Source organism: Amblyomma maculatum, chromosome 1 (assembly GCF_055883805.1).
Source record: "Amblyomma maculatum isolate TAMU_Amacu chromosome 1, ASM5588380v1, whole genome shotgun sequence".
NCBI classification, from domain to species: Eukaryota; Metazoa; Arthropoda; class Arachnida; order Ixodida; family Ixodidae; genus Amblyomma; species Amblyomma maculatum.
The window spans coordinates 252670229-252693079 of NC_139344.1; the positions used below are offsets into that span (position 1 = coordinate 252670229).

At 49.6% G+C, this 22851-nt stretch overlaps 1 protein-coding gene across 3 annotated transcripts in view; it reads right to left on the minus strand.

Moving 5' to 3' along the window:
- The window catches only part of fz2 (frizzled 2), a 56643-nt gene extending 34683 nt beyond the window's left edge, over positions 1-21960 (minus strand). For all 3 annotated transcript variants that reach the window (XM_084590858.1, XM_084590861.1, XM_084590859.1), the window contains exon 1: positions 21742-21960. The gene's annotated coding sequence lies outside the window, so the exon portion shown is untranslated. The remainder of the gene's footprint in view (positions 1-21741) is intronic.
- Between the last annotated feature and the right edge of the window lie 891 nt (positions 21961-22851).

Sequence of the window (22851 nt, forward strand, 5' to 3'; positions counted from 1 at the left end):
AAAGACTGAGTTATCAGTATGGCGTCCTGTTTCGCACATGCACTCCTGGTTGTGAAAAGAGTATACTTTGGGTGTTTCTTTCTAATAAAATTCAGCTGAGAGTCAGCGCCAATGTTGTCTTCCGTCTTTGTCCCTCGTCTCTGCGCTGTTATTCCCTTAAACATATTTACCGACTAGCTCAGCTCTCCTTTTTATTGAACGACAAGTCTGCTGGACTAAGGCTTCATCGCAGTATCGACGGCGTGCAGCAACCTTCTCTTTTTTTTTTCTTTTTGCGAAATGATTCTATCGCATATTTTATTTCGTATTCCGCCTTGGTGGTTCAGAGCGTTGTTAGCATACAACTTAAAGGGTCAAAACAGTAAAAATACAAATTAATAGCTCTCTCATACTCTCCTTTGGAAGCCAGCGTGCCCGTTTTCCATGCTGACCCGCCGCGCCTCGAGGCTGACGTCAAGATCGCAACAACGCCCACTGGTCCGTCTCGCTGACTGACGGGTCAGTCGCTCGCGGCGCGCTTTTCCCTCGCCCGTTCGTTTTCGCGTTTTCGACCTCCCGTCAAACGCGGAGGATGAAGGGGAATTCGGTTTGCGGAGGCTAGACGACAAGGGTGGACAGCGACCCTTTAAAAAAACATGAGTCGCTAACTATGGGCCATGGTACGCAGCATGTATATTATCCGCTGAACAATAAACAAAATCAGTTTTTCGTATCTCATTACACAAATCGAGCCAGTGACATCCAAATTCTTGAGGTTATAATTTGGCCGGATGGCTATAGCTTTTTATTCAGGTAACAAGAAAAGCTTTTACAGACTGCCTATCTGTCAGGAGGAATTGTGTGGAAATTACTGCAAACTGTGTGGAGATTACTGCTTCACAACCTGTTTGCTCTAAAGGGTAGTGGACTTGGAATTGGAATTTTTCGGAAATTTTGGAATTTTTATTTCTGCTGTAAAAAAAAAAGAGCATATTACTTTTTTTTTTTTTTTTTCGAAGCTCACCCGCCGATATCACCTGTTCGAGACTGCACACGTTTCCAGTGCATGGCTACCGAATTATTTATTCGACCTGATTTCTAAAGCTCCGTATATCTCTTGTTCCGACGAGGGAGTGCGCTGTCGGCAATGGTCACCGCGATCAGACCGTGCCGTAGGCCTGGTTATGCAATCGCACCCACACTCGGATATTTTTTGTTTTTGTCCAGTGGATAATCACGCAGCACTGGGATTAGAGCGTCGGTTCTGTTGCACGGCCCTGTTGTTTCTCCATCTCGACGCCATCACTGCTCAATACCTACTCTAAGACGAGATAAACCATTTTTTTTTAAGACACAACCTTCGCATCAACGCCCGCTCTCTTTCTCTGTAGCAGTAGCAAGGCACCGCGATCGAACCTGCCGAAAGTAATCTAATCGCCGGTTCACAATCATTACAGTGGCACTACCTCGCGTTTCGCAGGCATTTTGGAGAAACAGTAGCACGGCCTCTACAAGTGTGCCGGCCAAGAGGGGCCGCGATGCAGGCAGAACTGCTTCGTGGCACACTGGTGGTAATGGCTCTTCACTTCCTTCCCGCACCGGTAATGCGCCTCCGCGATCGCCACGGCAGCTTCGGCGCTGCATGAAGTCCACCCGAACTGGTTAGTATGCGGGGCGGCACATGTGTTGCGCGGCGGCGTCGCGTGCAGGACAGCGGCGCGTATAACCGCGCTGCTGCCGATCGCGCCTAAACGACTGGGCGGGGCCGCCAAATTACGGGAAATGAGTCGGCGCCGAGTCGCGTGTCGCTTCGACGAGTGGGCCCGATAAATCGGGGCCACCGCGGCGCGTGCCTCTAATCGCGCCGCTTTAATTAGCGCCGCCTTGTCGACGGCACCAGCCGCGTAAATCAGGCGAGGTGCGCTGGCTTCTGGCGCCACGACGCTCTTCGTCGAGTGTGGGACCACTGTCTTTTGCCTCTCTGCAAGACAGCAGCGGCCTTATAACTGAGCAGCTGTTTTCGTCGTTGGTTATTGGTTGCTAGGATGTGCCGCCGTTATATGTAATCAGTTAGTAACACTGCACTTTGTTTGCTTAATCTCGCGAGGATCATGCTATGGCGGCCAGTCACAAGAGCGAGGAGCAGAAAGAAGAAAAAAAAAAAGAAGAAAAACACTTCTGAAGAGAATGCGCTGCCAAATTATGCGCGGCTTAAAGGAGGAAGTTTCCCCCAATCAAATTACTTCGTCAAGCTTTGTTTATTTACCGTGGCTTGATTAAAATTCAGCAGGTTAGAATTGAGCGACGAGGTGAGAGATATTAAACGGCATTGTTTTCTTTCTTTATATCTTTTTGCCAGCTGACTTTGACTGCGAATTGCTCCGCTGTTTGGGAAACCCTCTTCTTATCGCAAGCAGTACCACACAGATGCCAGTTCGATATCGGCCGCGGTGGCCGCTTCTATATGGCGGCGAAAAGCAAGGCGCCCGCGTGCTGTGCGATGTCAGTGCACGTTAAAAATGCTCGGGTGGTCGAAATTAATCTACATCTCCAATACGGCGTGGCGTCCCTCATAGCCCGAGTTGCTTTGGGACGTTGATCCCCATAAACCAAACAACCAAACGCATAGGATTAAACTTCGGTCAACAGAAAGAGGATCGGTGGCAAGAACTCTTGACAAGAGCGGAGATTTTCACACTCATTCACTAAAACATGCTGTTGAAAGAGCTCGAACGCCACTCAGTCCGACGGAGCGCCGTTATACTCTTCACTTATCTGCCAGCTCACACGTTCTGCGCATCGAACTACTGACGGATTCAGAAATCAAGGAAATAGTTCCGAAGTGTGGACTATCCGCATTTTGGGGAGATGTCTTAAATGTGCAAAAATATTTACCGTTAATTATGAGACAAGCAGCCGTTTTAGCAGTTCGCGGGACACGATACCAACACACGGGCCAAATTTGGTCGTGCTAAGCTTCCTGGTGGGGAAAATCATAGCAAAATCTGTTTTTAATTGCTCATATTGTGGCAGAATGATCCTCGAGGCCTACTGAACAGAACGCGAACGTAAGTCGCATTGCGCGGACCGCTCTTTCCCAAACGTTTGTACAATTGCGCATATACTATGGGGCGAAATGCGGACTTACTACTGATTCTTTCGCGCCTCACCTGTAAACGCTCGAGAGGCAGGGATTTAGGAAAGGCTGACAAAATGAAGTGGGATACCGCAACGGCCTCGATTTGGCCGGATAATCAATAAACAGTTCGTCGCTAGTCAACCCCTTTAATCGGTTATTAGCAAGCCTAACTCTTGTTCTGCAGTATTAGCTACAGGGATCGACACTGAAATACATTCTACAGCCGTTGATCTAGCTTGAAAGCGCCAGAGGTATAGTGCCGATCGAGAAGCCGAAAGTCCGAAACACAGTGCACGTTTGATTAAATACGTCTCACACTCGTCCTACCGGTCACACAAGGGGAAGTGAAGAGCGTTCCTATACGTGCACTCGTACATCAAATTACTTACATATTTGGGGTTTCCAACGAGCTCACGGCAAAGGCAACGTGCTTAAGAACGTTGGAGAAAATCCGCTTTTTTTTTCCCCATCGAGTTAATGTTTATTTCAGAAACATTTAAGAGCATTCATATTGCGTCGCCTCACTTCCAGCTGAATTATTAAACGTACTTCCTGACCGTTGCTCTAAACAGTCGAGAACTGTCCATGGCCCGCAATGCACCCGATACCTTATTGATCCCGGAACAAGTGCACCAGGCACTTGGTATCCGCAAGCATGTTCGCCGCAGTATGTAGCGGAGTGAAGCATAGATACTCTTGAAGACATAGGCGGCTTGCAGCAAAACTCATTAGTAGAGAGGAAACAAGCTACACTGTAATTTCATGAAGCTGTTCATCGTGCAATGTAAAAATGTGCGGCAGTATTTTTATTTAACGGCTCCGCATGCAAACTAGCTATCTTTCCCACCTTCTCATGTATCGAAAAACCATTGATATTACGCTGCTAACTTAGGTCATAAAGTAGTTGTTGGCATTGATGCCCGCGACCAGCCTTTCACACAAATCATGTCTACCGCCTTGCCAGCATAGGTCATGGCGCTGACACAGGACGGAGCAAGAACGCAACACGACAGCAGCGCCAGTGTTGTGTTCTTGATCGTCAACGCTGCTTCCACCATGATCTAAAACCAACAAACCCTATACTCTCCACTCTTATAGGCGGCTGTGCGCTAGCCGTTTAACACCATGGATGGAGGGACCGCCACTTTAAATTCGCGGGCAATAAAGGGCAGGCCTAAAGCAAGCAAACCAATTACAATAAAGGTGCCAGCCATAGGGTGGGGCGGTTTAAAAGCAGCCATTCGCTCGGTCCATGCCTGGAATCGGCTGGCGCTTCGTCCGAGCTTCATCCCGACCCGCGGTGCCACGCTTATCTACAACCCCCCCCCCCTTCCAAAAAAAAAAAAAAAAAAAAAAACCCGGCGCGCACTTTGGCGGCTGCGTTCGGAGAGCGCTTTTATCTTCCGCTTAATTCCAGCTTCCCGCATAATTACGCCCGATACGAAAACGAGCCGAAAACGGGAGCCAAAATGTCGTCCGCCCCAATGGTGCCACCAGGCCTGCGATAGATACAGGGCGCGCAATGGCGGCATTACAGATAATTAAAACCGGGACCCTCCTCCTTCTCCTCCTCCTCGCCGTGGCGATCGATGGCTCGACGCGGGCCCGAGAACAATCGCGTTGGGAGGAATGCCCGCCGATTTATCATGTCGCCGACGGCGGCGGAGCGCGCGGGATCCATCGCTGGACGGCGCAGCACACCTGCCACTGACGACTTAGGTGCGTACACCACGGGCGCAGTTCGTTGCTCGCATTGCGTTTTCTCTGCATGGGGTGGGATTTGCCTGGGACGGTGTACTGGTTTTGGATGGCGAGGTCCTTCAGCAATACTGCTACTACTGCGCATGTGCGCAAATTTATCCTATACAAAACCCAGGAAGCACCGTAGCTCACAGCGCCCATGTCAGGTGCAAGCACTGGAGCGCACAACTTCAAATTCGGCCGGGCCTCATTTCGAAAGGGAACATTGTAATGCGACAGCGAGTAGCAGCGTACGCCGCTCACTAAACTGCTCAGGCAACCGAAAATTCGAGGACACTTCGGCGACTAAAGTGATGAAAGACGGAAGCCTGAGTACTGCATTCTGCTACGCGACTGTTGCGCATGTAGCGATGAATTCTGCTACGAGTAAAGCAAGCGACTACTCTTTCATATTCTGCGAGTGCATTTATTCAGTGAATTCGCCTTGGTCTGCCTCGAAGTCCAGGTCTATTGCTTCGAAGTTCGTAGCACGAGGTTCCAATCCTTGACGTATACGTTCAGCCTCCCTCGATTGCCGCTGCCGCACAGAGCGCGTTTAGTGTTGGGAGACCGCGCAGTACGAGCCATCCTGCACGGACGGTGTCCCGCAGGCGACCGCAGTCCACAAGAAGAAGAAAGCGCCTGTGCGAAATCCGCTATTGTGATGCATGATCCGTTCTGTCGCTCGGTCCAGCTTCGACTGACTCTCTCGGGCGTTCACATTTCACCACCCTCCCTGATACCAACGCGTACGCCTCGCTCTCTCGCCTCAAGTGATGCTGCTCTGCGGTTTCGTGCGTTGCGGCGACGTCCGGTGCCGGATAGCGGCGTCAGCGTTGGATGGTCGAAGTAGACAATGCCTATATAGGCGCCTTAGTTGGCGTAACGCTGACACGACTCTCCCCAAATATGCGCCTTGCCTCAGGTGCAAGTATTTCGGGGAGATGACATCAGCCCATTAGCGACGAGATCAATCGCGTTCCTTGTATATACAACTTCGCAGTTGTTCTACGTTTACTGTTGTGTGGTTGATTTTATCAAGTGCGCGACATTAATTAGTAATAATTATTTACTCAACTGACACTAACTAATAATCAATTAATTAATAATTAATCACTTAGTCACTAATTAGTAATTGATCATTGATTGACATATGGCAATATAAGGCACGCATTTACGCATACTGTGGGGGTGCTCTGTGATTGGTCGAGACCTTCATGACGTCATTCCGTCTTGACCAATCAGAGCCGCCGCAAAAGCGTGACACTTTTGCTGACGACAACGATGAGGCAAAAAGGCTTTCGTCTTAAAAAGCCATTTGTGCGAACAGGTCGCATAACTCATAGCACGAAATAAAGCAACATTTGCTCTTGGGCTACTTGGTATTGCATTATTTTTATGAACGAAGGTAAAAAGCCGCGAAGTCCTGCTTTTGTCTAATTCGTTGTGCTTTTTTCTCCAGTTCATTAAAATTACGAAACAAAGCTAGACGTCTGCTTTATTTCGCTATACAGGGTGCTTCAGCTAAAACAGCGGTTTCGGCGTAGCATGGTCAGCGCTAGTGTGCATCAGAACAAATGTGAAAAAAAAAAAAAAAAAAGAACTCGGGAGGGAACGTAACGCAATACGGCCACCCTTCGCAAGCTAAGTGCGCATAGGCGGTCCCTTCCCCGTTTTTTTCGCTCCCCAAGTATGTCCCTAACTAATGTTTTGGAGTCGGTATGTATTCGTACACGATCCACATGCGTCTACGTCTGCAGTGCCGAACAAAAGTGTTTCTTTGTTGCGCCGGTTCGCGCATGCGCCCGCGCAGCGATGATAGATATCACCGTACGCTGGCACGTGAAATGATCCCGTGGGGAACAGGGTCGCCCTCCCGAGTTTTCTTTCCTCCCGTTAACTACGGTCGCATACAACTCAAGTCTGCAGTAACCGGCATATACAATTCCTCCGCGACACAAAGTAGGCCGCTGTTAAGGCGCTTCTGGTTGCCTAAAGAAAAGCTGACCATCAAACGAAATGAAATGGGCGAGATAGTTTCGATGCCTCTGTCTTGTTTGATATTGCCAGAAATGAAAAACCGATTTTGTTTGCTGTTCAGCGCAGTGATACACACGCCGGGAACCACTGCTCATAGTTAGCAACTGCTGTGTTGTTGTTTTCTAAGTTCAATCCTACTATAGCAGACCGATTGAAGAGTATCGAATAGTTAACATTTACTGATTGCAGTTAAGTGATAGAAACATCATCATCATCATCATCATCATCATCAGCCTGATTATACCCACTGCAGGGCGAAGGCCTCTCCCATATTTCTCCACTTAACCCGGTTCTGTGCTAGCTGCATCCACTTGACCCCTGCGAACTTCTTAATCTCATCCGCCCACCTAACTTTCTGCCTCCCCCTGCTACGCTTTCCTTCCCTTGGAATCCAGTTTGTTACCCTCAGCGACCATCGGTTATCCTCTCTTCGCACTACATGTCCTGCCCATGTCCATTTCTTCTTCTTAATTTCCACTAGAATGTCATTAACTTGAGTTATTTCTCTGACCCACTCTGCACGCTTTCTATCACTTAATGTTACCCCTACCATTTTTCGTTCCATAGCCCTCTGGGTTCTGGGGATAGAAACATCGGTTTCTATATATTCGACAATGCCATTCTCGTCGCCCCTGTATAGGGCAAAGGAATTTCGGGGCCACACAAGAGGGAAGCCGAAACCGCGCGGCCCGAGAGCAGCCTACGAATGGGTGACAAACAGGGAGCGCCTGTCACGGGCTCTCTGCGTGCTTGTCAATCCAATCTGGACGCTGCGAAAAGAGCACGTGACACCCGCAGCCTTCGGGTTCGCCCGTGTGAGGCTCCGAAATTCCCCAAGCTGCAGCGGCCACGAGAAGTACATTTCATCAAACCTGAGCACTAATATGGATATTATCCGCGGTGGGCTACAAACCTCCCTAAAAAATGAGGGGCTGAACTGGAATAATTCAGGTATCTGTCACATTATTTAACCTGGACTCTATAGCAAAGAAAGCCCTGTCTTTACTGAAAAAGAAAAAAAAAAAAGTTTTAAATTCACTCTATTTTTTTTTTCTTTTTTTTTTTTTTTTTCTGTGCCGGGAGCACCCGAGTCCGAACTCGACAGCCGGTGGCTGCGTTTCGATGGAGGCGAAACGTATGCTGTGCGATGTCAGTGCACGTTAAAGAACCTCAGGTGGTCGAAATTTCCGGAGTCCTCCACTACGGCGTCTCTCATAGCCTGAGCCGTTTTGTGACGTTAAACCCTACAGACTAAATCAAACCAAACCAAAGCAGTTTCTTTTTTTGCTCTTGTGCTCTCAAGTGAAGACGGCAAGCCAGTGGAATGCGTTTTGAAGAAAAGATGATGTCAGACGTCTTTTGAGCGCATTCAGCCGACTGTAATCACTCGATTCATGGTCTTTTTATTTGTTCACGGCACTAACGTGCTCTGGCAGATTCTTCAAACACGCACCGAGCGTAGCCCTTGCCAGCGTTTTTAGAGGACTGCCTACATCCTTTAAATTTCTTCCAATTTTCTAGACACGCAAACCTGGTGAATGTTCGCATGATTTCTCAAGTTCGATCCCTTGCCTTGCTTACAGAGGTTTAGCAGTTTGAGAAGCTCTCGATCCTACTAGCTTAATTGAAATTTTTTATCCATGCAGAACCATACGCCGCTTCTCAAGTACACACAAAATTCACTGCACTGCATGCCAGCACGACGCTGGTTCAAGTGTTTCAAAATGCATGCTGACCCTGTTTTTATGGAAAAAGGAGACAATATTTTTTTAGCAGGAAAAGCTTGGCAGCCCTAAGAAGGGCCCGGAAGACCACAGATGCATGAAGGTGAACTTCTATTTATAGCTCAAATATAAGTTCCCAGACATGTATCGCCTTTCTAGCATGTTTGAAGGGCACATTACCGCTCAGGTGAGAGATTAAGTAAAAGCCCGAACGAAGATGGTGCACGCCTTTGGCAGTAGCAGCCATTTGTCAGCATTCAAATGTGAAATATTCAAGCAAAATATTTTCACCTGACTGCTCCTAAGAAGGTGTTCATTCTTTAAGTGCGCCCCCTGATACAGTCGAACGCCTCTACAACGAAAGCCTTTACAACGAAAAGCAACAACGATTTCCGGTCGAGTTGGTTCACGTTACTAATAAGAAAACAAAATAAAGCCCAAAAGATTTGTGGGGTATTGAACCCCTCCCAGAACTAAGAATATATCCCCTCTGTTTGAAATAACTTGTAGGAAGGTAAAAGGCTGAGCGTGACACAGCCACCATGAAGTTGCAAGTTGATGAAGAAGAATCGTGCGCGCCGTCACCCGTCATAGCCGCGAGTGGCGCCCACTTCACTGCCGCGGCTTAACCGGCCTGTTCGCCCAAAAGCGCTCGAGTAATGCAAACGAATCGTCCTCTTCGGAGCAACTTCACGCGCGTCCGGTTGTAACGAATGCGCGCAGTCGCGCCGGACGCGAGGCTGGCTGGCAAGCGCGTCCCGCCTCACCCCAGGTGACGCGTGCAGCTGCCGGCGAGTACCGGCGAGGGATAGATGGGGGCCCGCCGCCGCGGAGGAGAAGAGGCGACGGTCGCCGCAAGTGTCGCCGGTGCGTACAAAGGGCCCCCAGTGCTCCATCACGAGCCAGAGACCGCCACCCTCGTCTGCCGCTCTCTCCTCCGGGTTTACGCTCGGGCCGCGAGACGCGCCCCGGCCCATTTATATGGATCACGCCGCGCATAGTGCGGGTGCCTACCGTGGACACCCCCCGGCGTTCCTCTCCGAGCACGCGTGCCTGCTGCCGGCCCTTCGAAAGCGACGAAACACAGAGACACGATGGCCGCGACAAATGCATCACGCCCATCATGAATGGAGCGCAGCGAATGGCTAGGAAAAAAAAAAAAAGAAAAATGCGTGCCTCCTAGGGGTGAGCGCGACCATTTGGTGAGCTCAATGCACAATCGTCGTTTTCATGCAGGAGTAAGTTGTGTTTTAGGCGTTGGCGACATCACCAATAGTGTGTTGAAACATGCCAGCAGTTCATCAAGAGAAACGAGCTCTTGCTACGAGCTCGTGTCATCTCCACCAGCCACCTCTTTATCCTAATTTCCTGACTCACTAGCCGCCGCAGTGTCACGTTCTCCTTCGCCCTTTCGCGTCGCATAAAAGGCGATTAAATCGGGCAGCTTTTCGTCTCCGCGCGGTGAGTGGAACAGCCCGAAAGGGAAAACCCCAACGCGTCCAACACGGACGCATTCAGCGCATGCATTGACAGAAGTGGCGCGGTAAAGACTTCCAAACTTTGTAGTAAAGCAGACCGCTGAGCTTCGCAGCATCGTTAAACGCGTAAATAAATCCGGCGTGGCCATGATGTTAACTACACAGGGGGCAAACAACTACAACGACAAATACACTGCCGTGACGCGCTCTTGGACGCAAAAAGCATTTCCGGGATGTCGGAGTATAACGGGCGGCCTCCGAAAGCACCACAGCGGAGACAAAGCGACTGACGCCCTGTCTGAGGCTCGGCGGGACCTCCCTGGAAAAAAGCGGCGATCTCGTGGCAACTGAATAGCTGCGCTGACTGATCGGTGCGGCGGTCCTCTCCGGCGGCGCACACGCAATGCATGTAAACAGTACGAGCGACAATAGAACAATAGGCACTCCCATGCAGGTGTCTGTCTACTTGGAGAGGACGAGCACACCGTGGGAGAATTTGGCTCGGGTAGCACAGCATCAGCTGCGAGAGCCGAGCGACAACACTGAGCCTGCCTGGCTCGCAACATCTCGCTTCTGTCACCTGACGCCCTAACAGGGCGAATGGATACGAGAAACAGCGACGGAGAAAAGCCGCTTGGACTAAATCATGGCTTCTCCTAAAAGTCGCAGGAGCAGGCGCTCCGACGGGCTAGAAAAAAAAAAAAAAAAAAAAGGGACTCGTATAACAATGAACAGTGTAATAAAAATGGAGCCAAATTTAGAAAGTAGCGGCGCTTTCATTTACTACAATGAAAGTGGCCGGTTCTAATCGCGCCTCGTCAAAACACAAAACCACCAGCACAACTGCTATCCAGGAGCGAGTATGGCTGGTTGCAACGGAGCACGCGTGCATATATTGCCTCCGCGTAGTGCCACGGGTGCCGTTATGCTTCACTATGCACTTTCCACGGTCCGGGGGGCAGTCAGCAGACAAGATTCGCAAGTTCCTGCCGCGTTTCTGGTCCTCCGATACGGTGGGTACGATGCCTTCAGCGCAAGATCTCAGTATACGGGCTTATAAAACCTTGCTACTCTCTCACCTTCCCCAGAATGCGCTTCTTCCTCACAAAAAAAAAAAAGAAAAAGAGAGAGAGAGAGAAAAGCCAGCAGTGTTACATAGGTTCGCTTTAACGGGAGGGTCATACTTAAAAGCGCATGGCTATACATCAAGGCGCATGAAAACGGGTGTGTGCGCGATTTGGATTTTTGTGCTTGCGCCTGATGTTGGTAAGGGAGGCGGGAGGATGCGTGGCACACCCATCTACGTTCCTGCTTAAGAGTCGCGATGCCTCGCCAATGTGCTCACAGCATCCGGCGGCGGCCTCGGGGCGCCCGCTCGCCCGCGCAATCGATCATCCATTCGTCCGCGTGAAACCCTTTTCATGCCCAATATTTGAGCGCCGTTGCCGAGGGGGGCCCCTTCCGAGGAGCGGGAGGCGACTGCACGGACGGTGGAACTTGGACAAACTGAAAATCCCCAGACGACGCATTCATTCTCAAGAACCGGGGAGGATGTAGTGGGCGGGAGAGAGGTAGCCCTGATGTTTTTATTCCCTAAACTTGTTTTCGTCTTCTCGGCGCTCACCCTCGGGCCGCCCGCCGAGTTTCAAATTGAAGGCAGCGGAAGAAGACGAAGCGCGTAGAGGCTGTATCGACAGCAAGAAGAAGGACGTATATTCTGATAGAAGGGCCGAGTGGGGAGGGGCGCTCTCTATCGATTTATCGATACCCGCCGCCGCGTGCACGGGCGCTGGGCTCCGGCTCCCTCTGGCCGTGCCAACGACCGCGAGCTGTGGGCGCTGGACCCCTGCTTTGCATGCGCTCCCGTTCCGCGGACACATTGCATCCCCCCCCCCCCCCCCTTCCCTTCTGCTCTTTGGCCCCGCGCATCTGCCCAGGCGCCGACACGGCCGCCCACAACTCAACGAGACCGCAGACAACGCAGTATGCTGCCCTAAGTGCCGGATGGCCCAACTGCAGACACTTGCAGAAGTGACCCCCGTGGATGTTAATCTCACTTGAATGCGAAGTCGCTAGGGTTTTTTAAAAGGAGAGAAAGTGCTCGAAAGCGGCCTTAAACTATCCTCTTGGATAACTGCTCTCAGTATCTTTGCTTTGATTTTTTTTTTTCTCGTTCTCTCCACATTAATAACATCCCATATGTCAGGTGGTGGCCTGTGAGCACGTTCAGCTTTAAAATGTGCGTAGCAAGGGGTGTGCGTTAACAGCGCCTCAAGTACGAATTCGTGTTTTTTTTTTTTGCTCCATTTGCTCAGAGGTTGTTTTCCTAAAGTAGTCGCTAAAAGATATCAGCTTATAGCCTATAGATGTGGCGCTTGAAAAAGTGAAGAAAAAGAAGTGACATTTCAGAGCGCAAGACGTGAAACTCGCCCCGCGTGATAGTCGCCCTTTTTCATTCAAGCATTACCACCTCATGACTACACGAAGTGAATGTCACGACGTCGGCCATAATGATTTCATTGTGAACGTATTTTTAAACAAATGAGAGAACAAATGCAGTTATCTGCTGTACCTCACCTGGTATGACAGCACCATTCACGTAGCCGCTTGCTTCCGCGATTTTATCATGAGGCGGATTCATGTTCAGCGTTGGCTTACGATGAATGTAATTGCACAAATACACTTTTGCAAGCTTCGTTTGTACCCTGCTTGAAGAAAAAATGTCCAGTGAAAATGGTCATGAATCAGGTCTGCGGTAGCCCTATGTCGGGTCTATTCTTTTTTTTTTTTTTCTTCTTTGCAATAGCGAGTCTCCAGAACTGAGAAGAATTCTTGTCTTACATAACCGAGGTGGTAAGAACAGGACAGTTGTATTTCAACAGTAGTGAGGGTATTTTGAAAAATCAACGATGCGCTTTAGAAAATTCTGTTGATAACCCTGGCACCCCACCACTGCAAAGGAGGCCTTCGGCTTTGTCAAAAATAATTGTTAACTGCTTCCAATGCGGCAAGTGCTTGCACAGACATCCGGCATTGTATTTGTTTTCCAAATAAAAGTAGCAGCGGGGTTGACACCGGCACTGCATTAGAATTCTAGAATGTGCACTTGGACGCTTTATTGTCAGTGGCAGCACTTTGAAATAAAAAAGAAGAAACAGATCGAAATGCACCTCACAGAAAAGGCTTAAAAAATGTGTCCTTATTTCTTTCTGCTTAAAGGTACCGAACACGGACCAAAACACGTCAAAAAGGTTACGGTGTAAATGCAAAAATACTTAGGTCTATAGTGTATAGACCAGGCACTCCAAAACTCGAGGAACGAGGATTTGTAATTTTAACTTACCAGTGAAAATCGCGTAAAACAAATTGAAGTGCCGTTAGTGCTGTCTTGCAGGGAAACGCTATCATTATCGGTGTAGTCCACCACGTGACCAGACCTCAGGCAGATATCACTAATTTCCAAAAGTGCGCAGTGTTATTTTTGAAGTACTCGTGATATTGCTGCGCTCTCTCCAGCGCTCCCTATACAATAAAAAGAGACGATCCCTTGGATCCGCAGATGATGTGCGTTTAGCTTTTGTCACTAGATGGCGCCAGAGTGCTTTGAATAAACAGAAATTGATGCTACTGTATTCCAAAAATGCCCTATTGCTGTCTGGCTAGTGTGATTAATATTTGTTGTCGGTACATCGTATTTTCCAACACACAACCACCATCGCGCTCGCTTCTCACGGTTTCCCGCATCGGACTACGATAAAAACGGGCGCATGCCCTGACTGAAAAATTCTCGGTAGTTTTTTCTACGGCGCTTCTAGAAAACCGTTGTGGAATCAATCATTTTGACAACAAGCTTCCAATTGCGCCGAAAGAAAAAAATAAAATTGGAGGCTTAAAATGTAGCACTTGTTCCCCTTAACGATATTTCGGCCTTGCATAATTTTCTACCTTGAACATTTTGGTGTGCGCTGGTCGGCGCTGAGGAATTTATTTCCACAGTTTTATTATATATAACTGGCCTTTATCGCCAGCCAAGATACTTTGTTGGGCGAGTTGGTACACATCCATTGTTAATTTAAACAGCGCGAACAGGAAGACACAGGACAAGATACACGGAAGCCACAGTACAGGTGAGTCAGCGCTTGTACTGTGGCTTCCGTGTATCTTGTCCTGTGTCTTCCTGTTCGCGCTGTTTAAATTACCTTTATCGCTAGCTCAATTGTCACGTTCGGGCCATTTGGGCATGACACCTCGGCAGTGTGACATTGCAGTTCAGCGTGTCATCATTACATGCTTTTGTCAGCGTAGCACGTTACCGACAGAATAAATAAGCAGGCAACGCACTAATGTGCCTTGCGGTTGTGATTACGAGCAGGTTTAAATCGGTATTCCTCGCGCGTGTGTGTGTGTGCAGCAGACAGCGAAGGTCTTTCTGACGATGGCGCGACCCTGTGCGTCCGCATGCGCACGTCGCAGCAGAACAGAGCAAACGATCTGCATGGCGGATGAGAGCTCCTCCGGCCGAATCATGGATATGTGCGCCCTCTGTTCTGTGCCGCCAGGGCGCACGGAACGCGTTTTGTAGCACGAATAAAAAGTGGACGGCAGTGGAGTGAAGAGGAAATAAGCGAGTGTGTCTACTTTTTGTGGCTTCGTTCAGCAGAGGCCTTGTCACGCGGCACCGACGCTCCGCAGAGGGGATCGCTGTGTCAGCGGCGGCAAAAACTGCCGGCTTCTAGTATTACACGAGAGACTGTTGCATGTTTGACGAGAGGCGAGCTTCTGCGAAAGCCCCTTTCCTTCTCCACCCCCTTCCCTGATTCGCATAAGGCGTGTGTATGCGAACCACGCATGCGCACAGAGAACAAGCGCGCATCGTGGCGGCCCGCACAGACCTTTTCTTTTGCCGGGCCCGTTCTCGGCTGGCATGTTTAGAAAATACGCCCTAATGAGTAATGAACGGCGTGACGTCCGCGTATTAATGGAGCGTCAGTGAAGCAAGATTAATGCGCGCGTCTATTGGGCGCACCACGATGGACTTCCGGTGTCCGCTTCCCAGTTGCGACGCGCCTCGGCAGAGAGACCATGGCCGCTGTACTCGCGGGGAGTGGACGCTCGTGGCGTGCACATTTCATTAACCTCCGCTATATGCATGTATTCTACCTCCGCTGCCCTCAGGTAAGCACGCTCATCCCGCACTCACAGAAAATAGGGCTTCCGAAAAGCGGACCAAATGTCCCCCACTCAATCGCCGTGTCTCACCTTTCCCGGCTGGTTTCAAGATTTTCTGGTTGTCGTTTTTTATTTCTCTTCGCAGAACTATACCGCCGCGACCCAAAATCTTGGCAAGATATGAATTCACGACGTGTACTGGTGTGAGCGAGACTCCGTTCTTGGAATTGTTTCCCTTTTATTCTCTGCAAATAATAATGCGAGTAATTCGGCAAGCCTTACACTGATTTTGCACTTTACCACAACAGTGATGGCATGAGAATCGCTACGACAGGGCAGCAGAGGTTTCAAAAAGGACCACCGGGACATCTCAAAGGTGTACGTTAAGAAGTTCAAAGCAACTCTCGTTTATTTAAGAAATCGTAATGACAGGGCCATATAAAAGACACTATTCTCCTTCACGGCACTTCGTGCTGCAGATGGCAATCTGTGCCGATAATTTTCTCTGAAGCCACTTAACTGGACAGACATTTTGCAAATAACACGCCCTCAGCAACACATACTGAGATGCTCGTTAAACGCGCACACACACACACACACACACACACACACACACACACACACACACACACACACACACACACACACACACACACACACACACACACACACACACACACACACATATATATATATATATATATATATATATATATATATATATATATATATATATATATATATATATATATATATATATATATGCAACGCTTGCAACCCCGCCGGGGTGGCGGCGCAGTGATTACGGCGCTCGATCGACTACTGTTCCCAAGGGCGCGGGATCGAATCCCGGCTTCGGCGGCCGCTTTTCGGTGGAGGCGAAAAGCAAGGCGCCCGTGTGCTGTGCGATGTCAGTGCACGTTAACTAACCCCAGGTGGTCGAAGTTTCCGGAGTCCTCCACTAAGGCGTCTCTCATAGCCTCAACTGCTTTGGGACGTTAAACCCCACAAACCAACCATATGCAACGCTTAGGGTAAATTTTGGTACCTGCATTTCAGTACTACAGTCGGCTGTGTTTGAATGTTTATGGCTTTTGGTGTTTTGTCCAGAATAAATCAGATTCACAAGCAATTGCAAAATATTCCGACTAATATTTTGAATGGTACGTCTAGGCAGGACGTCTATAACACAACAATGATCCTTGCAGCTGACGTTTGTTTTCTTAACGATTTGTTTACACACTCATAGACTTGCAGAATATACTTATCAGGTGAGTTTAAATATCCCGAGAACAAACTACGAATAATAATAATAATAATAATAATAATAATAATAATAATAATAATAATAATAATAATAATAATAATAATAATAATAATAATAATAATAATAATAATAATAACTGGTTCACAGGAAAGGAAAGGCGCAGTGTCTGCCACACTTGCTCTGTGGACACCTGAACCGCGCCGTAAGGGAAGGGAGGAAGGTGGGAGTGAAAGTCGAAAGAGAGAAAGAGGAGCCGTAGTAGATGGCTACGGAGTACTTTCGACCACCTGGGGATCTTTAACGTGCGCTGACATCGCACAGCACACGGATGCCACTTCGTTTCGCGTCCATCGAAATGCAGCCGCCGGCAGTCGGTATCGAACCCGGGTACTCCGGCACAGTAGTCCGGAGTCTCACCACTGCACCACCGCGGCAGGTAACAACTATGCAGTCGTTGAAATCCGCTGCACGCATACCAATTATGGAAAATGGCGCCGAATTACTTTGTCTAGTAAAATGCCATTATAGTCATTCAGAGAAACTATATTTCAAATAAAATTCTGGCTAATCACTTCTAGAACACCGTAAGTTGTGCGGAAGCAATTAATTAAACACGCCCTGTCAAGTTTAGGCACCTTGCTTGCATTCATTATTGATTTGTTTTATTCATTTGCGCAGCAAACAAAAGTTTGCTTGCTGGTTTGTGGGGTTTAACGTCGCGAAGCGACTCAGGCTATGAGAGACGCCGTAGTAGAGGACTCCGGAAATTTCGACAACCTGGGGTTCTTTAACGTGCTCTGACATCGCACAGCACACGGACGCCTTGCTTTTCGCCGCCACCGAAAAGTGGGCGCCGAGGCCGGGATTCGATCCCGCATCCTTGGGAACAGTAGTCGAGTGCCGTAACCACTGCGTCACCACGGCGGGAGAGAGCGCGCTTGCATTCGCTCATTTATTGCTCCAAATTCAATTTGACGTTTCTTTTTTTTTTTTCTTTTTTGCTGATACAGTACACTGCCTCGTTGTTGAGACCGCAGATCATATGATAGCCGTGAAACGAGCACAAGAGCCCCTCGTTGCGGTCTTGAGAAGTGATAATTAAAATAATACTCATTATATTTAGCATAATTAAATTAAACCGATGGAGCAGGCTCGGTAGATCAGAGAACGACAGTCAGAAGCTGAGCAAGCTGGTCGCTCATTAACGCCGGTACGCAGAAAGACCAAAGAAAAGCGGGCGCCAGCAGGCCCGATGAATGATAGGCAATCAGAATAAGGGGGTGGGCAGTCAGTACACGCTAGCTACTTCGGACAACAACTAGAAACTATTATTGGCGTATTCGTTTCAAGGACTGCTTGGCGGCGTTCAATTTCACGCTAATCCGCGAACAGATGCAAAGCCATCGGACTATCCCTCAGCTTCATTTTTCTCTAGCAGCCCGCTACGGCGCTGACAAACAACACTGCGGAGAAAAAAGAACTCTTTCGCGGCGGCACTCCCTCCTCGGGAAAAGGTAGCCCTCCCAGCGGAACCGGGAGAACGCGGGATGGAAATTGGCTCCCGCCGCTGTCGTCCGAGATATGGATGGCCGTCTTAGCCCGGACGGGTTGCGCGCCTCAGAAGCGCTCGCTGCGATCGATGGTCGTTAGCGGACAGCGGCGAGGCCCGGCTGGGGCCCTTGGGCTGTTTGCACACCCCGCGGCTCGTCATGTGAGACGCCGCCCCGCGCGAGGCACGTCTTGCCGCTTACGGGCACCCCGGAGGGGTCACGCGAAAAAAACAGCATCGTTTTACTCTGAGCGTAGCCTCCTTTCGGCTGGCACCAACGAGGGTGTGATTGCGAGGCCATTCGCAAGGCTTCAGTGTGCGCGCGACGAGATATAGGCCTGCTTGATTCCCAGTGTCCCCGCGTATGCATTTCCGCCGCGCGTCAAAACAGCCGGAAGAAATCAGTTTGTTAGCAAACGCCTAAAACGGCAAGGGATTATCTGTCGCATCTGCAGCAGTCATATGTAGCCAAAGGATTTCTCCACCCGCAACGACAAGCTGATGGCCCCATTCGGCTGACGTGTTCGAACGAAAGGACAAGAAAGCGCTGGAAGAAACTGCAACACTCGACCGACGTATTCGTCGGCTTGACTCATCTTTTCGGGGGAACGAAAGTTGTTTCTCTTTCGATCTGGCGCAGCTCTTTCCCCAACCGGCCGGACTGCTCCCGTTCCGAAGCCAGGCCGTAAAGCGAGTCGCCTGTCTATATGGCCAGCCGCTCAATAGGCGAGTGTCGCGATGGCCTTTGGCGGACAGAGGGAAAAAACGAAAAGCCCTTGTTTACTTTCTCAGTTGCGCCCTCCGTCTTTCGACAAAAGCGTCTGCAAAAGTCCCACTGGAAATAATGAAACCCATTTTTCGCTACGGCCATCTCGCGTGCTGCGAACGCACTGTATGGCGCTGACAAGCACGCGGACACAGGAGAGAGCACAACTTGGCGATTCGGACCGCACTCTCGCGGCGACAACAAATGGTCGTGTTTGTTGTTTCGCACGCCGCGAAAGAACCATGAAAGAGTTCCGGCACAAGTGTTCGTGATGTGCACGGCAATTTGAAAGGCGTGCCCAACTGCGTGTTGAGGGTACAGGCAGGCCACGGAGAGACAGTGAGACGGTTTACGTACAACTGAAAATGATTAGTTCGTTACGGATCAAAGGTACTGTTCGTCCAGCAAAAATCTCGCTGCGCCTAAACACTACAAGCAATGCTTAAAAAAAAAAAAAAAAAGGCATATTGCGCTTCAGCGTTGGAGTGGCGCGTTCTTTTAATACCTGTTAAGCCGGCTTCACCCCAATGTTGCCTACCCTATTGATGGTGGAATAGCAAATTTTTAAAGCACGAGTATACAGCTGTGGTTCATGTGTTTTGCTGATTGCCGGTCACTGTAAGGGGTATGCAGTGCAACGTAGAGAAGTCAACTTAAATGAATCCCCGATGAGAGGCGAGGTAGATGTAAAGATCGGGGCCTGGCAATCGATCCAGCCAGTTTCATCGATACCCATCATTCAGCTGTAATGGAAGAGGCCCCAGTCACATTCCTTGCGACGTAAGCACAAGTCCTTGCCTAAGAGTGAAATTTCAAAAGTGGCGAAAAAAAAAAAATTACCACGGCTTCGCCCAGGAGCTACCAGTAATCGCAGATGAATGAACTTCAAACACTGCCTGACTGAATGCTCTTACACCCCCTCCCAAGGTTTTCTTTTTGGCGACTTAAAACTGGTGTCACTGAAAATGTGATATTTGGCACACATTTACGCCCTCGCCGTCAGGTGCGCAGTAGACTTGCGCACAGTTTAACAAATGAGAACAATTCATCTGTTTGTACTATAAAAAAAGTACACAGTTCTGCTCACTCAAGCATTGCTGCGCATTTGCAAAGACGTATAGCGGCAAAGAGGTCGCTGAAGCCGCCAAAGACACCCTCCGAGCAATATTCTACAGTACCTACTGAAAATGCACTGGACCATGAACCGAGACAACTTACACAAATGTTACTTCCTCAAACTGGGACGGCTTGAAGTACATCAAGTAATGAAGGAGTTCGTTCTACAGTGCTAACTTGAAGTAAACGTAATGGTGATGAATGCCGTTAAGTCGGTTGCAGAAGTATCCTGCAAGGGAAGCATACGCAAGGCCGGAGCGAGACGACGTTGTGGATTGCGATTCTATCTGCAACGCTATTGTGACAATATACCAACCTCGAATACATTCAGTAATCAGAAACATCGCTCGATTAAAAACAGATATGATGACATATGCGGAACTAAAGACTGGTTATATTTTCTTGTAAGAGAACTCGGTGGCAGTTTGCCATTTGATAAAGCCCCGCTCTGTTAACGCGCGCATTGACGCCAAGGGAGATTACGTCGGCTGTTCGAACTCCTTGTCGTGCGTAACCACTGTGCATACGGATTTTGTTCGACGACTGACAACAACTCCATTGTCATTCGTATATATTATGAAAAACCGAAATGATGAAACGTCTCAGCATTGCCGCCAAACAGCACATTCTCGGTAACGCCCTCTACGATGAAATAAAAAGAACATCGATTTCACTGGTTTCCGTCACGACGACAGCCTGATCCATTATTTAATCTACAATAAGGTATTGCGAAAATATCCAAAAATCTTTGGGAAGTCGAGATGGCGCACTGGGCCACTGGCAAGAAATGAATGGTCCCATTGGTAAAACACTCCTCCATTTTCTTCGGCTTATTAAAGCGAAATGTCATCATACACATGCAATAAAGCATCAAGCCCACCCGGAAAGTCTGCATGGATCGAAAATATACTTCAGTACACTACATACTGAAAGTCTACGATCGTAACATGTCCTCCAAACCGCTAGACAACAATCCGGCGGAAATATGTGGCATTCGGACAAACAACGACGCCCTAAACTCGAAACAGCTGTACTTTTTCAGACATAAGACAAATAAAAAACAATCTTGCTCGGATACTCACATACATGCTTTACATGAGCAATCCATGTCATTTCTCTCGAGCTGAAACACTTGGCTCCCAGAGCAAAGTATTTCATCTTGAGACAATAGACCGCCGTGCAGGGTTCCGGGTAGCACGCGTTCGCGAGGTGGTTCCAAAACGCCTTTCACGTGTCGACCCCTACGCGACTTCAGCAAGGATGTGTCCCCTCTCGGAACTGACGGGGAGAAGACAAGCGGAACAGAAGTGAATGCGTTGTTCGCTCAAGCAAGGGAGAGCGGAAGAATCGGGACGCGGGTGCAGCGACCGAGGCAGGGAGGGAAAAGCCGGACTGAGGGAGAAAGAACTGCGGGAAACGACATTTTTCGCCCAACGAATTTTCCTTCCAGCGAGGCGCTTTTTTTTTTTTTTTTTTTTGTTAACCAGTTCCGGCAACAAAACAACGCGCACCGAAGCTCGCACACGTGCATCCACGCACACCGCAGTAGCTCCCGCATGCATCTCAGTCCGCACAAGCGCCTGTCGCGAGGTTCTTGCAGCTTGGGCCGAGAAGGTCCGGTGACAACGGTCGTTGTTTCCGAGCCGCGGGCACACTGAGCGGAGCCGCCGAATGGATCCACCATGCCGGCGGCGCGGGGTCGCGCACGCAGGGCAGCGAACCCGGCGAGTAGTAAAGCCCGAGCTGGGACGCGCGCGCGGCGTGGGCGACTCACCGGCATGCCACACCTCTGGCGGCGAAGATCGATGGTGCCGGCGTGCGCCGCGTGGAAAGGCAGCCTGGGTTCAGGGTCCGCGGTCGCCGGTGCCCACGGCGGCGGCAACTGCAGGCAGTACGTGAGCGCGGCCAAGTCGCGTGGCGGCAGTAGAAGCCACTCCCAGGGGCAGCGCGGCCACTCTGCCCGCCGCTGCGGCTCAATATACCGGACGACCCTCCCCGTCATCGCGGGGTCCCTCTCCCGCGCCGCCGCTGTCGCCCCTGGTGTCGGACGGACGAGGCGGTTGCCACGACGACCGGACGGCGGCTCCGTCGCCCTGGCAACGGCACGCCGGAGGAACCTGCATCGCGGACGGCGCCAGCAGGATGCAACCTGGATGAGGAGAGAGCACCCCCCAAAGCCCTTTTCTCTTTTTCTCGCCAACGCCTCACGTATTCGATCAAGATCCGCGGCTCCTCGTTTTGCCTTCGCTACTGTAACGTTGCGCGACTCCGAGTGGGCGCCCGCGGCGCGATGTCGCCTTGCGCCGACGGTTCATCGACGCGCGCTGGCGACACCCCGCGGCCTGTATCGCGCCGGTGGGACGCATGCTGTTGCGGAGTCACGGTGTTCCCGCCTATCATAGTAGAGGACATTTGATGGAGAAAGAGTTGAGAGACTTTTGCTTAGCAAGAGCAAGTTCACTGAAGCAATAGAAGGTGGTTCCGACAGTTAACGGAAGTTGTTAAGGCAGTGGCTGAAAAAAAAAAAAAAAAAAAAAAGCCCAATATCGGTATCAATTATTGTTTGCTCCTCACTACCGCGGGGCGAATTTTGCGCGTTATTATGTTGTCATTTGTCGTATTCATATATATGAAAAATAACGAGACAATTCAAGTTTGGGTCCTCATTTTCTCCGCCTGACAAATAAAGCCGTAAAAATAAAAAACGTGATGCCCAACATCCAGTTTAGTGTATAGTTTAGTTTATGGGGTTTAACGTCCCAAAGCGACTCAGGATATGAGAGACTGTAGTGGAGGCCATCGGAAATTTCGAGCACACGGGCGCCTGGCTTTTCGCCGTCACGGAAAAGCGACCGTCGAGGTCGGGATGCGATCCCGCATCCTT